Source organism: Nasonia vitripennis, chromosome 1 (assembly GCF_009193385.2).
Source record: "Nasonia vitripennis strain AsymCx chromosome 1, Nvit_psr_1.1, whole genome shotgun sequence".
Lineage (NCBI taxonomy): Eukaryota > Metazoa > Arthropoda > Insecta > Hymenoptera > Pteromalidae > Nasonia > Nasonia vitripennis.
In genome coordinates, this window is record NC_045757.1 from 28,865,751 (window position 1) to 28,880,963 (window position 15,213).

Below are 15,213 nucleotides of genomic sequence, written 5' to 3' on the forward strand. Positions count from 1 at the left end.
TCTCTCTCTCTCTCTCTCTCTCTCCTCTCTCTCTCTCTCTCTCTCTCTCTTCTCTCTCTCTCTCTCTCTCTCTCTCTCTCTCTCTCTCTCTTCTCTCTCTCTCTCTCTCTCTCTCTCTCTCTCTCTCTCTCTCTCTCTCTCTCCTCTCTCTCTCTCTCTCTCTCTCTCTCTCTCTCTCTCTCTCTCTCTCTCTCTCTCTCTCTCTCTCTCTCTCTCTCTCTCTCTCTCTCTCTCTCTGCGCACGATAAAAGCCCAGCGAGTGTAGTACTCAACTTTTCGAGGGACTTTTTCCTCCTTTTTGGCCGACGGGCTTGTGCTCGCGGTGCGGCGCTTTTTGCTCGCTTTGCTTTTGTTTTTGTTGTTTCTGCCAAGGCTGTACATGTGCGGGGAGTAGTCGGGGGTCGTTTTGCAGTCGTCGGATAAAGGCTGTGGGCGATTCCGATGCTAAGTATACAGATTTCATGCCGAAGCTTAGCGTCCGTGTTTTATTAGACGATGCAGCGGCGGCTCCGATGATATTCTTTTCAGGGATCGCGAGAGCTTCGATTGAGCGTGTTATTTAGATATGGGAAAAGAAACGCTCGCGTATAATCGCGGCTGATAGGACTCGGCTGTTACTACTTCAAAGCGACTCGACTCGGTGTATGCTTTCAGCGAAAGCAAAACGAAATGTGCATATTCCGGCGGTGAATTAAATCCGGCTCATTCTGCTATCCACACGCACAGGCCGGGCTCGAAATTGAAATGGCTGGAGGAAACAGAGCAGAAGCCTCGCGGAGCCGACGCTTTATAGATCCCACGCGCTTTTATAATCGGCGCGGATGCGGAGCTTCAGGGCTTCTCGCTCGACGTCATTCTCTCTCTCTCTCTCTCTCTCTCTCTCTCTCTCTCTCTCTCTCTCTCTCGCCTTTACCGCGTCGATCTATCTCGAATTTGCATTGGTACTGCAGCGGCGCAGCTTAGGTGCGGCGGCCCCTCGAGAGCGCGTGTGTATGCGGGGGAGGGCTCCAGAGTGTAAAGGTTGTGGGTTGAAAAGTGGTATCGACAGTTACGGATTTTTTTGAGCTCGTTCATTGCGCATCGCTTATAATTGCTTTTGAATAACTTTTATTCTCCAACATCAGAAAAAGCGTTTCCAGCTTATTTACAGCGATGCTCGTATAAAGAAATCTCAAACTTTGCTATCCATAATAAACAATCCGAAATCTAACTCTATCGGCACACAATCCGTCTCTGAAAAAGTTACCGCAGCTCGAATCCACGCGGAAAGTAGCGAGTCTCCGACCGCAGCGTTTGCGTACGCGTAAATCGCGATCTTGTGCAAAGTGAAGGTTCGCGTTTCAGTGTACACACACACGCGCCTGACAGCGTTGGAACTCGAAGTCGAGGAAAGACGTACGAGCAAGCGTATCGTGTTCGTTTGTACTCGTTCCTTCAATTTGTCCGCGACCGTGCAAGCATTTTTACGCTCTCTCGAGTTTCGTTTGCTCTGTTTGTTTTGTTGATATTTGCTTACTATAACTCGATCGAAGACTCCGATATTAATCAACTCTCTCGCGGTACGAAAGATCCATATATTTCCACGGATTAACGCTGATGCTGATCTTTCGTTTTTAAAAATCAACGCAAACCTTTTTAGCCACAACAAAGAGCGAAACGTTCAGTTTCCGCATATAACGGACGTAATTATTTTTCGGCTCGTTATTCCTTCGTAAAAGAGTTTTTAAAGGATTTTACACGGGCGGCTGCTTTTGCGCTTTGTATTTGCGAAACATTGCTTGTTTGCCGTTACGCTCCGGTGAGCATTCGCTTTCGAAAATTACGTTCCAGGCTCGCTTAAATTGTTTACGCGCACGTTTTGTAAAACGTCGTTTGCAGGCCATCAGCCTTTTTTTTCTTGCGCGCATAAAACGTCGATTGTGCGCTGGGTTTGATTTATCGCGCTTGTTTGAACAGCGAAATACGAGAGAGAAAATTAATTCGATGTTACAAATTCATCTCGCGACTCGTCTCTCAGAACCGACCTCACAAATTACGCCCGACAAGCCTCCCGCCATACATACATTTCCTGATTTCCCGCAAAAATCCCTGTACAACACCCCCTTGAAATAAAAGTTCCACCTCAACAAGCCTGACCCCTGCCCATCCCAGTCTCTGCAACGGCGATAAAGCGCCGTGTCTAACTCTCGCGTGCATGCATATACCAATACTCGCGCTCGTTCTCGCTTTCACGACACGCGTAGGCGCACCGCCTACTCGGGGCTCGTTTTCCATCGATACATTTTTGCGATCGCCCGTGTACACCACGAGGTATATATATAAAAGCCACGAGCAAGAGTCGGATGTGCTCGGCTATACCGTATGCTCCGATTGTAAATACATGGCCAGAGGCGCGGCCGCGAGTCGAGGCTATGCAGCGTTTCCTTGTTCGACGTCGAGTCGAGAGAGAGAAATGGATACGACGCGCTGGTCGTTTGTCCGCTCTCGCTGCACCGCATGTGTGTGTGTGTGTGTGTGTGTGTGTGTGTGTGTGCCGAGAGTCGAGCTTTTGATTTTTTGATGATGGAACTCTAGAGAGAGAAGTCAAGTCTCAGGTCGTATGGGTCTTGTTTACGTTTGCGTGGGCTCGAGGATTGATTGGTTCCGCGCTGTGTAAACGTTGCCGTTCGAAGGCGAGAAACAATTTTTTGTTTTTGCAATTTCAAAACTGAAACGCACGTCGAGAGGAAAGCAATCGGCAATCTAGCGGAGCACAAACAGTCTTTGCTTATATTGTACACTCGCGCGCTAATCGTTTTTTGATCGCGCAGTCGAGGCTTCATTAGAGTCGAGAAACGCTACCGGAAGTTCATTCTTGTTACATAAATTCAAAGTCCACTCAATCATCCGTTCCGCAATGCACACACACACACATACAGAGTCGCGTCGCGAGGCTCATTAAAATCTCGCCGACGAGTCTTATCGGTACCGATCTAATCGATAAAAGTCCAGTTATACGCGTCTATATGCTACTACCGTATGCGCGCGCTGCACTACTAGTATGCGCCCACTTCCCGCTTTCACGGCTCGACTCTATATACGCAGCAGCTCGCTTATTATCATCGCGGTAACGCGAGCAAAATAAGATACATCGTGTCACTGGTATTATACGTTCGCCAGAGGAGAGAGAGAGAGAGAGAGAGAGAGAGAGAGAGAGAGAGAGAGAGAGAGAGAGAGAGAGAGAGCGGCTGTACCGATGCTCGATTAGGACTGCCTATCGGGCGTTTATTTCCCTTTGTGTTTTCGAAGATTGATAAGGCTGCTGGTTTTAAAGGGAGGAAAGAATGCTTTGATTTGGAAAATTTAAGAAAATTGCGCGCTTGAAGAAATATGCGAACTTAATTAATGCAGAGGTAATTGCGAGCACGTATAACATCTATCAAGTCTCGGCGTTAATATAATGCAGTGTAATGGTTTCAAAGCCGAGCGTTGAGTAATGACGTGTTCATTATAATCTTACGAAAGGGAAGCTCGCTGTCTGTACGCAACACCGCTATATTAACCATCTCTCACCGTCGATTCACTTTTTTCGATATCGCATACCGACTATAACATATTCCAGCAATAACGTTGTCCCCGAACATTGTACACGCGTTCATCCTTCCACCCTTCGAGCTAACCGTTACTCCAAGGCAGATGCGTCGTCCTTTTGCTGTTGCAGAGAAGCCAGTTTCGCTCTGCGGCGGACGGACGGACTGTAAATGGCGAGCACAAAGCTTAGAGCCGTAACTGATTATGCGGCCTCATCATGAGAAAACCCTTTTCCCAGCCCTTTGACAGCTCGGAATGACTCACGCTTGTTAGAGACATGACTATGAGCTCTGTGTGTGCTTCCCCCCCCCGTTTTTCTTTCCCTCGCATAATCCTTTCAATTCTAGTTTTTCTCTCGCGTACTCTTACTAATCAACGATACGCCGCGTAATTTCCACTATTTAATTACATCTTCGCTCCTTGCAGGACGTCGTTATCTTTACGGGCGTATAACTTTGAAGCCGAAAAATCATAAACCTCTCTTTCTCTCCCGTAAAATTAACATTCAATAACTTTCTAATTATACAGCTCGAAATCCGCGCACGCGCTTCGCTCGGCACCTCGTTACGGCCGACAGCTTTCTCGCGCGCGCGAGCTTTTAAGTACCTTCGCTAATCCGTCACTTGTATAGGTGTGTTAAAGTATATATACGTATATACATGCCTGGGCGCGCGTTAAAGTCTCGCCGCCAGCGACTTCGTTATTCCTGACTTTACGACACTTTCGATAGCCGCGCGCGAGGAGAAAAATTGGAAAATCGTTAAAACGAGACCACGTCTCTCGCGCGCGCACGCGAGGCTCGTTTAAGAGCTTTTCGATTTGTTTCGTGCGTCGCGGCTCGTCGTTGATCCTATGATACTAGATTGACTTTTTATGTGGGTTAAGCGTTTATCGCTTACGGATCGATGCTTAATGGAGGGGAAATCGGGTTGGTCGTTAGGAATAAGCTGATGGGAGAAGTTGGAGTTTGAACATTTTTCGGAAGAAAGAATATCTTTCCAGTGTTCATCTCAGTGTAAGTTTTCCGCGCGTTTTAAAAAATTGCGGAGAAAATACAAACGTACTTTTTAAATTAAAAATTAAACAGTGCCGCGAGCGACGTTCGCGGGCTTGCGAAGTTGAGGCGACCGGAAATTGAAGATTCTTGCTGTGTGTATTATTCAGCCTAGTTCAAGTATAGGATGTGTTCTCGCTAACGTTATTTTCCATCAGGTTATGCTTACTTTTTCGCAATTCCTAACCTCAAAAAAAGTTGCTACAACCAATTATGTAAATGAACTGTCGGTTACTACTGTATACGCAAACATAATTCACGCAAACAGAACACCTTGTAACATAAACACCCGTAGCTAAATCCCGATCATTAGCAAAGCTAAGCTCCAAGTCCCCCACTAATTAGAGGACACTAAGCTACCCATTCAGAGCGAGCCACACCCACATCTCGGCATAAGCAAATTTTCCTCTCTCTCTTTCTCTCATCTCGTGCCAAGAAGGAGAAGCATCGGTGGCTGTTGCGCGTGCCGACGACCGGTTCCGCGCGCGCTCGCGACACGTGCATTATACGGCTGGTAGTCGCAAATTTATCGACGGCACGCGGCCCCGTCATCGCTATTAACTCGTTAGCCGCGTCTCCCGAGTTTCTGTTTCAATTAGAAGCGAGCTTGCGCCTTTTCAGTTGCAGGAAAATTGCAGGATGACGAGATTTAGATACTCGCCATAGTCGCAGTTTTATTTTTGTTTTCTACAAGCGGTACATAATAATCGATCGTTCGCACGTTGTTTCTCTATGCGTGCATTAACCGCCTGTAAGATCGGCATATCGGCTGATTTTTCTCGCTCGAACGCAGAACCGGTCGGCCGAGTGAAAAACTCCACGTCTACAAATACTCCAACCCCCATAAGGAAGTCCAAGCCCATAAAATCAATCCCCTCAGCTCGGCACTCAATCCATACCTCTCTCTCTCTCTCTCTCTCTCTCTCTCTCTCTCTCTCTCTCTCTCTCTCTGCGAAGAAACTCTCTTTATATAAATCGCGTCCCTCTCTTTCTGTCGCTCAGTCGTCGCGAGTATAATTTGCGAAATGAGCAATCATTCGAGAGAGCTCGAGCCGCATCAATATTCCTATGTGCCATCCCGGGGGCAGCGACGCGCGAAATCGCCGACCATTAAAGCGCCGCGCGTCCTCCGGAGGCCGCGCGAGAAAACGAGGCCGTGAAACTCGCGCGCTCCTCCTCTGCAGCGCTTCTGCTGCGAGAGTCTGCATGATTTATGGCGAGTTTTGTTTCGTTGCACTGCTTTATTTTGTCACGCGCTTTCTTTTTTCGCGCGGCGGGGGAAGGAGTGTGCAGTGCGCGAGTTTATTGGCGAAAGCCGAGGAGGATTTGCGCTTCCACCGGAAGCTCGAGCGGTAAGGATGCGAGGCTTATTTTCTTCTTCTTCGAGCTGAAAGTATTTGGTTAGGAACGAGGCGTACTTTCGCTGTGCGAAAATGGGCTACGCGTATCTCTCGGTTAGCTGTTTCTTTTCAGTAGATAACAGCCGGGATTGTACGGGCGAGTTCCGATTCCCAGGGCGAGAGTTTTCTCGCACGGATCATTGGCTGGATTTTCTCACGAAATAGCGGATGTTCTTTTATCTCTGCGCTGAACGGTTAGTTTTATCTATACACTCGATATTTCTATTGACACAGCTATTAGAATGTGTAAATTCATGCGGCGACGATTACTCGAAAAACGACCTCGCATATTTGAAAGCCGCAAGAATTCGAAGCTTGCAAATACAGCACGGGAGAAAAAGGCGTTTAGTGCGGGCGCACGAGGAAGTAACAAAGCGATAGAATAGGCGAACGCTGGGTATAATTGAGTCATAAATCATTTGTTGCGTTCTCTCTTAGCCAATGGCATACAGCTTACGTAAGCCTTCATTTCTCGATTAAATAGTCTATTATCCGCGATGCCTGCGATTGAATATAAGCATCGGCTAAAAACTCTTATTATTTATGTCAAATTCCTAAGTGTTTCCACTTTACAATATGTCGCCGTGATTTACCGCTGCTCGGCTACGCTCGTTTCTTTAATTCCTGCCTTCGATATAACTCTCCAACCCATTGATTTCGCATACGCGGCGTAAACATAGGAGGATATTAATTTCGCAAAAAGCAACTCGAAAGCAAATTAGACACTCGCGATTTCTCTCGGAAAATTGCGGCCTCCTGTCGAAAAACAAACAAACGGCGCAAAAAATTCTTTTACAACAACGCAGCCGTGTGTCTGCTGCTGCTGCGGTCAAAGTGTGTCAGGCGTACATAACAAAACGAGATATACGAATTCCGCGCGCGCGCGTGCGAGAGCAAAACACAAAAGTCCGCAAATTCCCGCGAAATAACAGGTGTACACCCAGTGCGAATGAAAACTACGCGCACCGAGAGAGAGAGAGAGAGAGAGAGAGGGAGAGAGAGAGAGAGAGAGAGAGAGAGAGAGAGAGAGAGAGAGAGAGAGAGAGAGAGAAAGAAGAAAAAATTGCACTGCACGCACACGTCGTGCAGGCTTACGCACAATACGACGCTGCCGCGGGAGTGTAACGGTGAAACTGGCTTTCAAAGGGGGCCGAAAAATTGCTAATCGCGCTCGCGGTCTGGAAATCGTCGCGCTGGTTTCCCGGCCGTGGGCCGATCGCCCCGCGCGGCCGACGCCTTGCCCTGGGCGCGGCGTCTTTCAACGAGTACACGTTATGTTATTGTATGTGTGTGTGTGTGTGTGGTAGGTAGGTTGTTATTGGAAAGACATTGGAACCCGAAGGTTTTTCGATCTAGATGTTGGGAGGAAGAAAGAGTTTTTGTTGGCTATGATTGGCTGCTGCTGCGGCGTCCGGTGTGTTATTTGGAGAAAATGCCAAGGGTTTTGCGCCGGTGCGCTTGGATTGATAACAGGAATTTGCGCGCGTCGAGTATGTCCTGGAATTCTCGCGGGTTTCTTTGTAGTTCGAGATGCCGATCGATTATATTCGCTATATTGTTGGATTTAGATTTGCCTATTGGTTGTAAGTTTCCTGTGCTATATGGGAATACTTTTATCGAAACACAATTCTTCGATTAACTGAAGCTCCCGTATGGTTAACGGAGCACGAACCGCAAGTCTGTAGTTCCAGGTCCTGGAGTATTTGCCCGGCTTACGCATGTAGCATTTCCCTCGATCCGTCCCGATACACCGGCAGGAGCTACAACGCGGACAGACAACATCGCGACGTCGGCAAACGTGCGCAACGTTGACACTGTATATACTCTCTCGACTCGTATGTGTGCACAAGACCTGATGTGTGCATAGGTTCTCTCGTATACGGCGGACTACAAATCTTATATTGGCTGTCTTCCGATTTTTCGCTTCACCTAGTTGTATGTATAGGTATAGGGACGAGTGATAAATAGAAGGCACATGTTCTAGGCGTGAGTCAATGCCCGCGTAATAGCTTTGGAATCGGCGATGTTTCTGATGTCATAGTTGAAGAGATTGCCGTTGGTGAAAGGATACAATTTTCAATTTTCATTCTGCATTATTAGCTGTTTAGGCTAGACGGCCAATGATTGAGATACTTGAATTGAGAGTAATGGCTCGTAATACCAAATTTGTTTACAGTATAGAGCAACGTCTCAGAGACTGACCTGATATGTCTGCAACGAAGGTATTTTTCGGTTATGCAAAAAGCTTATTACGCCACGCTGACACTCTGGCCCGATGTAAATATCTCGACGCTAAGTATATACATCCAAGAGTCAATAATTTACTTGATATTTGTATTACGTAATAAAAAATGTTCGCGGCGTGTAATTTCATCTGGAGAATCTAGAAAAGTATAGCGCATTCGCGAGTTTTAGTTTTGAGGAAATTTAGATTAGGCAACGAGACAATCATCTCAAAGTGACCGTTTAGCCAACAACAACAACAACAACAACAACAACAACAACAACAACAACAACAACCATCTCTTCTCTGTCTCCAAAGAGACAGCACTTTTCCTATAATAGCGCACAGATCAGACACTTAGCAAGACTCTCTCGACACGCGCCAATGCATGTCTTGCTCCATTTCGCCCCTCCGCTCACCTACATACTCGCGGCGCAAGCCAAGCCTGTACGTGTGTACAGAGCCGAGAGTGCGCTAGCAGCGGCTATTATAGAGCTGTATAGGTATATAGCTATGGACTAAACGGAAACTCTCTGACCGCGCAGCAGCAGCCTCGAGATCAACAGGCTGCTGCACGAGGGGGGCGACGGCCTTTGTGCGTGTTTGATTTTCGCCGGGACGTAGCGCACGCCGTTTGGAGGATAATCGACGAGAGGGATTAAGGTTGATGATGATGATGATGGTGTATGCATGCGCGTATGTGACAATTTATTGATGCATGAGCACTGCTCGGCAAACGCCAAAAAATGTAGCCCCAAACAAACGTAGCCACTATCAGAACCATCCTCTTTCCCTCCGGCAACGACCCCGTCTGCCCTAGTTTCTCTCTCGGCAAGTCCGCGCGACCTCTCCCAAACCTAGCTCCAAAAAAAATTCGCCATCCTTTCTTCTCGTCGCGGAAATGAAATATTTGCGGGCGAATTTTGCGCTCTCTCTCTCTCTCTCTCTCTCTCTCTCTCTCTCTCTCTCTCGGCTCTTCATGAATAATTTCGGTCCGCGAGCGAGAGACTCGTCAGCCCGAGGGAGTAGCGGCGGCGGCGGCTGCGCGGCTCCGTAGCCTCGGGCGCTCGGTTCTAATTACGGCACAGCTAGAGAGGACTGCAGCAGCAGCAGCAGAGCCTGGGCTTGACGACTCGCTGCCGCAGAGCTGCCCCCGCGGGCCAGGATGGCCCTCGGGCCTTTCGCGCAGTATTTCCCTCCGCCCAGCCGGGTATAGAGGGGGGATTTCTGTGTTGGTGTGATGCTGCAGGCTAACCCCCGGTCTCTCTCTCCCTCTCTCTCTCTCTCTCTCTCTCTCTCTCTCTCTCTCTCTCTCTCTCTCTCTCTCTTTCTCTCTCTCTCGGTCTTTCTCGGTCGCTCTGTGTGCATGTGCATGTGTGTGGCGGCAGCGATGGAAGTTTTCGAGGAGTGGATGTGCTATGGCTTTGAGGTCGATGATTTTTTTGCTTTCCGCGGGATTTTTCTTGATGCAATGATTATCGTGCTGAATATTTCGCGTTAATTATTTTGAAAACAGCTCATCCCAACAAAGTACATCCGTTTAGCTTGATTGATAAATTCCGTATACGAGAAAAAGCAGCAAACTGACCCCTAATACTCCGCATCTAACGAAATAGCGCGCGTGAAACTTATAACCCATCAGAGCGTCCGACGCACCGATAAATCCAAAACGTCCTGCGCTCGTTTCCTCATTTTATCCCCAGTCCCTCTTCATTAGCCTCCGGTTTAATTCCTATACGTATACGCAACGCGCATACTCTCTCGAGAGATCTATTAATTTTCGAGTAGCTCGATTTCTAATTAAATAAACGATGCAGCCTCCGTCTGAATATCGCGTACGCGAGTCCGTATACAAACGAAATCCGCGCGCTGGATCAGCTGCAGCGAGATATAAACTCCGGTGATTTAGCATTCGAGAGAGTAGGAGAAGAATATCGTTCCAAGCTCTCGCGCTCGAGCGAAAATTGTGTTTGCCGCGCCGGAGGAATCTATCGTTTTCATTAGGTCTTTGATTGAGCTATTAATTCGGTTTTTATAAAATCACTCTCGATTTATGGCGTTCGCCGACTCGTGTTTATGGCTACGTATTAAACATCGGTTTATGTGTACACACTCGAGCTGATATCGCGAATATTTACTCGGCTTCTTTCGTATTATTATTTAAATTAATACTCGAAATGAATCAACTACTCTAGGCCGATTTATGCGTTATTTTCAAATTCACGGCAACGTATATCAAAAGCACACAACTATCCCAGCATGCAATTCTAAGACTCCCCCTCAAACGAAACCGCGAAAGAAGAATCTCAGCGCGCACACATAACGGCGTTGCTCAGCGGCGTCGGCGGCATCGTAAAACCTCGCAAGAATCTCGCCTCTCGGAATTTATGATAGGCTCGGTTAATTACCCAGGCGCATTATGTCCCTCACTTCGTTAGTGACGGATTTATTACCGCCTTGGCACGCGTCTTCATTTAGCCGCGGCGTAATTGCGCGATGATCGTCGATCAACGGCGCGTGCGCTCCTTTTTGAATTACGCGCGCTCTCTCACTCAGGGCTTCCGAGATGCGCGTGCGAGGATAACTGTACTTTCATGTGCGATGCGGAATTTTTCCTCGCAATGGATATACTCGTCGCTTAATCTGTTTTTTTTTTCAACTATTGAATCGTTGCGAATACTTAGTTGCGTAACTCTCGGCTTTCTTCGCGAGTAACGATGGTAATTGAAAAGAAATAAAGAAACGGGGGGATAACGACGGTCCCGCTGTCATAACGACGCGCGAAATAATAGCCCGGTTGTCGCAACGAACCCGGCAGAGCTAACGGCTCGAGCGAATTGCTTTATTGGCCTGTATACGCATAGTATCAACGAAGTGTTTATGATGTCGAGGATCGGTGCAATAAAAGTAAAAGCGAGCGATCGAACTTTCGACTTTATGGAGTCGATCTGCCGGAGTCATCAAAGTAAAATCGGACTAATTTGCGAGGAGGAGAAAAAAAGTCCTCGAAATTTTCCTTCTTTCGCCTTTTCTCTCCTCGCCAAAGCCAAAGCCCGAGTCTCTATAAGCTTTCTGCAAGCTTCCATACACATACACACGTCTCGCAGAGCAGCGATTGGCTCGAGGCGACGTTCGCGCGCGCGCGCATTGGGAAAGGCCAGCGTAGAAACGAAATTTCGCGCTTATGCGCGTGTGCATCAACATTAGTGAGCGCTGATGTCGGGAATATCCGCGATGATGAGGATGGGACACGACGACGATTGACGATTGTGACGCGCTATATGTGCTTTTGCTTTTGAGAGTTGATCGGCTTCGAATGTTTTTCTCTTCTCTTTCTATATTAATTCTGCAAACGGTATGATACGCTGAGGTTAAATAACTTCTCAACGGCGCAATGAAAGTAATTTAATTTCACGTCGAGATTTTACGGCTGCGCTGATCGCATAACTTCCATAAACAAAATGAAAAATCTCGTTCGCCGAATCGTAAATTCACGCGCGCGCAAGAGAGAGAGAGAGAAAGAGAGAGAAAGAGAGAGAGAGAGAGTTATCCAACTGCAACGTATCGGTTACAAAATATACGCCTTTACGACGTCTCCGCAAGCTATACAATGTCGTTTCGATGCTAATCCCGCGTATAAGCTTGATTAGCATGCGAATCACAGAGCCTCGTCGACATAACCATCTCTGTTTCGTCATAAAAACATCTCGCGAAAAGCGAACCGCTGCAGTTACAGAAAACGTCGAGCGAATATCCGAGCTTATACGCATGTGTATTTCAGTAGAGCCACACTCACCGCTTCTGGCACGTGGGCTCCAGGTTGACGGCTGTGCGTACGTGGTCCAGGGTCCCGAACTGACCTCTCCTCGCCGCAGCCCTCCTCACGAAAGCCTCCAGCCTCTCAGCTACATGCACCCCCGAGTGTCACTGCTGATTATCTCTCTCTTTCTCTTTCCCTCACGACGCGCACATGCCAAACTCTGTTTATACGTACGATCGTAAGCCTGCGAAATCCTTATTCCTCGCTATCCATCGGCACGTCTACGCGAATCACTGCCGCGAGCGCGAACTACCTGGCTGCGATTGTTTATTTCAATGCGAAATAGGGGAGTATACGGTAATTTAGCTACAGCGTGTGTGTACGGAAACGTACGAGGCGGGAGATATGCGGAGCGGAGTCGAGAGATGCGCGCTGAGCGACGGCTCGAGTCGAACTGGCGCGCGCACGCCGGGGAAGGGAAAAAGTGGCGGACGACAGGTTCACTCTATGTGTGTGTGTGTGGCGCGAGCAGCCAATCGGGTGAAGCGCAACGCTGATTCGCTCGAGCCGCTGATACGGACCACGTGCGAGCTTGATTGAGAGATGCTGAGCGGTGTGGAGGGTGCAGTGCTTTTGTGGCTCGGTTTGGAGCTTTGATGCTTTTTTTTTTAATCCTTGGTGTATATTGATTCTTTTGGTGGAAGGATTACATTTGAACACTTGGTATGGCAGATATTGTAATATTGAAAAACTTAATTATGCAAATGCATATAGAGCCATGCTAGCCAAATTTACATGAATCGAGCATTTAATTTATTGTCATTAACATTCAAATGACCAAAAGATAGCACTGTTCGCATGAAAATTTACGCCAACTCATAATATCAAACTTTCTTGAAATATTCCACCCGAAGAGAACTATTCTTCTTACTAATTTAGACACACAGCTACACACATCAAAATATCTTATAAAGGACACGCGAATAAATCAGAAGCCCGTATACAGAAAATCAGCCGTCAATTAGCAGCTCGAAAATTTTCCAAAATACATAAATCATCCTCGGTGTTCGTTATTCAATAACTCGTTCTCTCTCCCTGTTCCATCCCATCGCACGATGCGAGTATAGCAAAGGTCGACAGAGAGTGAGAGAGAGAGAGAGAGAGAGAGAGAGAGAGAGAGGGAGAGAGAGAGCTTTCAGTCGAGGTCCCTGACGAAATAGCTGGCATCCGCGGTGGCATGCGTCCACCGTCGACGACGACGTCGCACACGCAGAGAGAAAGAGAATCGCCCGGGGCGGCTTCGAACGATGTTGTTGGCCCTGGCAGTATTTGCCCTCGGGCCATCTCTATACGACAAACTCGCGCTGCTGCTGCTGTCGTCTTCTTTTTCTCCTGTATACGTGCGCGCGCATGTGTGTCTGCTCGATCTTTTTCTCTGCGTTTTGGACTTTTTTTCGCGGCGATTGTTGCAGTTGCTGGTAGGGTCTCGATTGTGTGGACTTTGGAACGAAGTTTGGGAGGGGGAGCTTTGAGCTCGACGCGGTTCGGAATTTGGAAATTGCAGTTTTCGAGGTTTGGAATATGAAGGATTGATTTCATTGTTGGCGGTTTGAGCTTACAATTTTTGTTTGGGAAGGATTTCTCATAAAATGTGGTTATGAATTTGTACTGTCTATTTTTAACACTTACTTAAATCTATGTACACGAGTTACTTATGCTTATCCTTTGAAATTTTAACAAAAGTCTTTACAAAATTGCTTGACTCGCTCTCCTTGATCATCTTTGGTGCATTTTTCTTGGCAAAGCTTGGCCAAGTTTTCAGCTCTTACGTCTTTCCTGGTTTTTCCTGGTGCTGTTATTACAAATAACAAATATGACTAATCAGCTAAGAAACATTATAAAAATACTGGCAGCACAGTAAGGTTTGATTATAGTAAAAAATAGATGAGATAAAGAAAAAACTTACGTGGCGTGGGTATGCTAGCAGCTGGCGTAGCTTGTGTATAAACGTTCAGTGGATCTGTAAAATAGTTATGTACATGCGTATAAAGAAATTTGAGTACGTAAACCATAATTTAAACCAAAAAATAGCTTACCTCCCAAGCTGCCGACGACCAAAAGGGCAAACAGAAACGAGCAAAGTAAAAACTTCATTTCCAAATCTTATTTAAAAAATAATTCGATTTTAGTTCTCTTCTTCTCGAAAGTAAAAAGCAACTTATGTCTTCCGCGATCACCGAAGCTTTTAAAGCATTGTTATCATCGTCGTGCTCACTTATCAGCCCATACACGATTTCGTGAAGACTAAGCGTGACAAAATAAAATCCACGATTCGGGTATTAAAAATTTATACGTCATCCAAAGCACTGAGAATTTCCGTACTCAGATAATTTTTTCACGATTCCGCACGCGACATTAAATTTCTCGCATATGCGACATTGCTTCAAAATCAAAATATTGATCCATCTCTCGCATCTATCAATCCTTACATATCTGTTCCTTCTTCCATACCTCTCCCCCTGCGAAGCTGCGCACATCTGTCTATGCATCTTTCGTATTCATCTCAACTCTCTCCTCCGCTGCACATATAACTCGGGGAGTACATAAGCAAGTGCTCAAGGCGTCGTCGCGGCTGCCCCATTATACCGACAATAGCCGATGGCTAGTTCCGTCTGGGTGTATCAGCCAGTACCGATTCTCTGGCGTCACTTTATGACGAAGTCGACGTCGCCGGACCGAATACTATCTTCTTCGGGCCGAGTAAATGCACGCTGTATACGCGAGAGGTAACTAGTTTTCTTCCGGCCAATGATCCTCCCGCCCTATCTGCGTTTTTTCTTGCGCGACGCGCGTCGTGAGTTTCTTCTTCGAAGACTCGGACGAGAGAGCATTCCTTTGTCCCTTTGCGATTTTGCCGTCACACTTGAGTGTACGTGTACGTTGCTCGGTTTGTTTGCGGCGAGGCTTTGCGCTCGGATGGTGCGCAGTTGTGAGCCGATTTTAACGACGGTTGAAGGAGAGGTTGGGCTTTTCGAGATGAGTGATTTTATGATGGTTGAATGTGGCGTTATGGTACTAGTTTTTTATTTTACAATTGACCTCTAAAAGAGGGTAATCTAAAAATTGAAATCTGCGCTCAAATTTTTGATCTATCAAATCACAACACAAGCCGAAAATTACACTCGTTAGTTCACGTCCCCGATAA

The 15,213-nt window shown here is 47.0% G+C and overlaps 2 protein-coding genes across 4 annotated transcripts in view; one reads left to right on the forward strand and one right to left on the reverse strand.

Annotated features, from left to right (window-relative positions):
* The window catches only part of LOC100119903 (BTB/POZ domain-containing protein kctd15-like), a 24,438-nt gene extending 11,967 nt beyond the window's left edge, over positions 1-12,471 (reverse strand). The window contains exon 1 of the mRNA XM_001603555.6: positions 12,045-12,471. The gene's annotated coding sequence lies outside the window, so the exon portion shown is untranslated. The remainder of the gene's footprint in view (positions 1-12,044) is intronic.
* The window catches only part of LOC103317166 (F-box/LRR-repeat protein 7-like), a 41,061-nt gene that overhangs the window by 17,050 nt on the left and 8,798 nt on the right, over positions 1-15,213 (forward strand). The window lies entirely within an intron of this gene.